Consider the following 4,454-nt stretch of genomic DNA (forward strand, 5'->3'; position numbering starts at 1 on the left):
ACTTCCTTGATGTGTGCTAGAATGACGTAACAACCTTTTCTTATTAGTTTTTGTGCCTTCAAACTACTAATAAGATTAATTTCGCGTTGTTCTTTTCTCCGTACACCATTAAAGGTTTTCCTTTTTCACGCATAATGCAAATCGCATTTTTGTAACAAACGACCTTTGCTCTCACCTTTTTCAACCAGTCTATGCCAATTATTACATCAAAACTCCCTAACTCGACTGGTATTAAATCAATCTTAAACGTTTCATCACCTAGTTTAATTTCTCTATCCCGACATATATTATCTGCTAAAATTAATTTACCATTTGCTAATTCGAGTAAAAATTTATTATCCAAAGGCATTAATGGGCAACTTAATTTAGCACAAAATTCTCTACTCATATAGCTTTTATCCGCACCCGAATCAAATAAAACATAAGCAGATTTATCGTCAATAAGAAACGTACCCGTAACAAGCTCTGGGTCTTCCTGTGCTTCTGCCGCATTAATATTGAAAACTCTTCCACGGCCTGCCCATTAGTATTCCCCTGATTCGGGCAATTTCTAATAATGTGGCCCGATTTTCCACATTTATAACAAACAGCGTTGGTATTACTTGCTCTGACACTATTCGTTTCGGCATTACTTGTTCTGACATTATTTGTTCCTTTAGTTCTGTTAAACTTTGGTCCGTTGACCTCACACTTTGTCGCGCTATGACCATTTCTTTTACACATGTTGCAAAATGTCGTGCAAAACCCCTGATGATTTTCTTCACACCTATGACATGGCTGTTTTTGGTTTTTGTTGCCGTTGTTGTTATTGAGGTTGTTGTTGGGGTTATTATTATTGTTGAAACGGTTGTTGTAGTTGTTGTTGTTATTGGGATGATTGTTGTAGTTATTGTTAGGATTGCGGTTATTGTTGCGATTGTTGTTGCGGTTGTTGGGATAGTTGTTGCGATTGTGGTTGTAATTGTTGTTGTTGTTATTGTACTGGTGACTCTTGTCATCGTTTTCCTCCCACTTCCTCTTGAGTTGTTTTGTGTTGGCTTCTTCGGCCGCATGCTCTTTAATTCTTCCCTCAATCTGATTTATGAGTTTATGAGCCATTCGACTTGCCTTCTGTATAGAAGTGGGCTCGTGTGAACTCACATCTTCTTGAATCCTTACTGGTAACCCTTTTACAAATGCGTCGATCTTTTCTTCTTCATCTTCGAATGCTCCCGGACACAATAGGCACAACTCTGTGAATCGTCGTTCATATGTGGTAACGTCAAACCCTTTAGTTCGTAACTCTCTAAGTTCTGCCTTGAGTTTATTGACTTCGTTTCTAGGACGGTAATGCTCGTTCATCAATTGCTTGAATGCCGACCACGGTAGTGCGTAAGCAGCATTTTGTCCTACCTGTTCAAGATAGGTGTTCCACCACGTTAACGCAGTACCTGTGAAGGTATGTGTAGCGTACTTAACTTTGTCCTCTTCAGTACACTTACTTATGGCAAACACCGATTCGACTTTCTCGGTCCACCGTTTCAATCTAATTGGTCCTTCGGTTCCATCAAATTCCAAAGGTTTGCAGGCAGTGAATTCTTTGTAGGAGCATCCTACACGATTTCTTGCGCCGTTAGCTGCATTGCTAGATTCAAAGTTATTGTTGGTATGTAGCGCAGCCTGTACTGCAGCTATGTTTGCAGCAAGAATGGTACGAAATTCCTCTTCGCTCATATTCATGGTGTGTCGAGTAGTCGGTGCCATTTCCTTCAAAATAGCCAACTGAATCGAGTTAATCATACAGAATATTAAGAGTAGTCAATAGTTTTTCGTAGCATAATATGAACTCATTTATAAAAACTTTTTCTTCATATTAGCGTTTTATAAGTTTAAATTCGGGTACTACCTACCCGTTAAGTTCATACTTAGTAGCTAATATACAATTCAACTACTACAATTCCATATAAAAAACTGATTATAATAATATATCACATACAAATATTCTTCAAAATTACAACTTCGCTATATTACATATAACATGAAATATAGTACACTTTGATACATGAAAGTTTTGAAGATAAACCTAGTTAATACGCAAGTTGTTCAGCAAAGGAAATAAAGACACGTAATTCATAAGTCCAGAAACAAGTCATGCATTCTGGTTTTACTAAGACGAATTCCCATCCTTGGTCTTGTGAAAAATAACCGTTATGATCATTGGCTAGGCAGCATGTTGTAATGTCGTCAAAAGGACGAGGGTTTCGTAATGTCCAACAACCCCGTAATAATCTAAAAACCTTGTTTCTCATCCCAACTACTGAATCTGTCACTTGTGGGAAGGTTTTATTTAAAAGTTGCAATCTGATGTTCTTTTTCTCACTTTGGTAAGAAGCGAACATCACTAACCCGTAAGCATAACATGCTTCTTTATGTTGCATGTTAGAAGCTCTTTCTAATTCATGAAATCCTATGTTGAGATATGTTGAATCAAAATAGGTTCTTAACCCGTAGCGTAAAATTGCATTTGGGTTCCCCGCATTTAACGCTTTAAAGAAAACACGGCGTAACTTACGGTCCCCCCAATGTGATATATCCCACCTATCAAAGGAAAGCCTTTTATAAACTAAGGCATTTCTGGAAAGTCTTTCAAATGTTTGACAAGTTAATTTTGCCATAAATAATTGTGCTGATGAATTCTGACCAACTCTAGACAAGATTTCCTCAATCATATCCTCTGGTAGATCTTCTAAAATATTCGGTTGTCTACCCTTAATGTCTATTTTGTTTTTATACTGTAAAATAAACAAGGATTATATTCGTAAAAGATAATTAACAAACAATACAAGCAATTTTTACATAGAACATAAAAATACAAGCACACTACAATACATATAATATACAACATGATTACAACCCTCTAATCTGAATCACTGGTTTCTTCTTCTTCGGACTTGGTTCGTTTTCCTAATTTTATAGGAATATATGATGTTCCTCTTAATACGAGCCGTCGTTTTCCACAATGTTTTAGAAAAACCTGGTGGTTTAGAGGTTCCCGGGTCATTGTTACATTTTAAGAAATACGGATGTTGCCGATACATATAAAGTTCATCGGGGTTGGAATCGGGTTTCTCTATTTTTATACCTTTTCCCTTATTATTTTCTTTCGCTTTATTAAATTGGGTTGAGGTAATTTCTATAACATCATCGGAATCCTCATCGGGATCCGATTCATCGAAAAATTGGTAATCTTCCCAATATTTTGCTTCCTCAGCGGAAACACCATTGACCATTATTAACTTTGGTCCGTTAGTTGAGGATTTTCTTTTATTTAACCGATTTACTATAGGTACCAATATTTCTTCCTCCGGAACCTCCTCTTCTTCCGGCTCCTCCCCTTCTGGTTCCTCCTCTTCTGGTTCCTCTTCTTCCGATTCCTCTTTGGGAATTTGTGAATCTTCCCAAAGTATATTCGACTCTTCATTATTATTAGGTGAGTCGATGGAATTTGTACTAGTGGTAGACATCTATCACACAATATCAAACACATTAAGAGGTTAATATATCACATAATATTTACATGTTAATAATATATAGTTTCCAACAACAAAAATGTTAAGCAATCGTTTTTGAAGAAAAACACGGTCGAAGTCCAGACTCACTAATGCATCCTTAACAAACTCGGTAAGACACACTAATGCAATTTTCTGGTTCTCTAAGACCAACGCTCGGATACCAACTGAAATGACTCGTTCATATTGATTATAAACGTTCCATATTAATTGATTTCGTCGCAAGGGTTTGACCTCTATATGAGACGTTTTTTCAAAGACTGCATTCATTTTTAAAACAACCATAACCTTTATTTTATCTATAAAGGTTTAAAAAGCATTACATAGATTATCAAATAATGATAATCTAAAATATACCGTTTACACACGACCATTTCATAATGGTTTACAATAAGAATATATTACATCAAAAATAAGTTTCTTGAATGCAGTTTTTACATAATATCATACAAGCATGGACTCCAAATCTTGTCCTTATTTTAGTATGCAACAGCGGAAGCTCTTAATAATCACCTGAGAATAAACATGCTTAAAACGTCAACAAAAATGTCGGTGAGTTATAGGTTTAACCTATATATTATCAAATCATAATAATAGACCACAAGATTTCATATTTCAATATACATCCCATACATAGAGATAAAAATCATTCATATGGTGAACACCTGGTAACCGACATTAACAAGATGCATATAAGAATATCCCCTATCATTTCGGGAAATCCTTCGGACATGATAAAAAATGAATTCGAAGTACTAAAGCATCCGGTACTTTGGATGGGGTTCGTTAGGCCCAATAGATCTATCTTTAGGATTCGCGTCAATTAGTAGATCGGTTTACAAATTCTTAGGTTACCAAGCAAAAGGGGCATATTCGGCTTCGATCATTCACCCATATAATGTAGTT

The sequence above is a fragment of the Rutidosis leptorrhynchoides genome, chromosome 1 (assembly GCF_046630445.1).
Source record: "Rutidosis leptorrhynchoides isolate AG116_Rl617_1_P2 chromosome 1, CSIRO_AGI_Rlap_v1, whole genome shotgun sequence".
Classification (NCBI taxonomy): domain Eukaryota; kingdom Viridiplantae; phylum Streptophyta; class Magnoliopsida; order Asterales; family Asteraceae; genus Rutidosis; species Rutidosis leptorrhynchoides.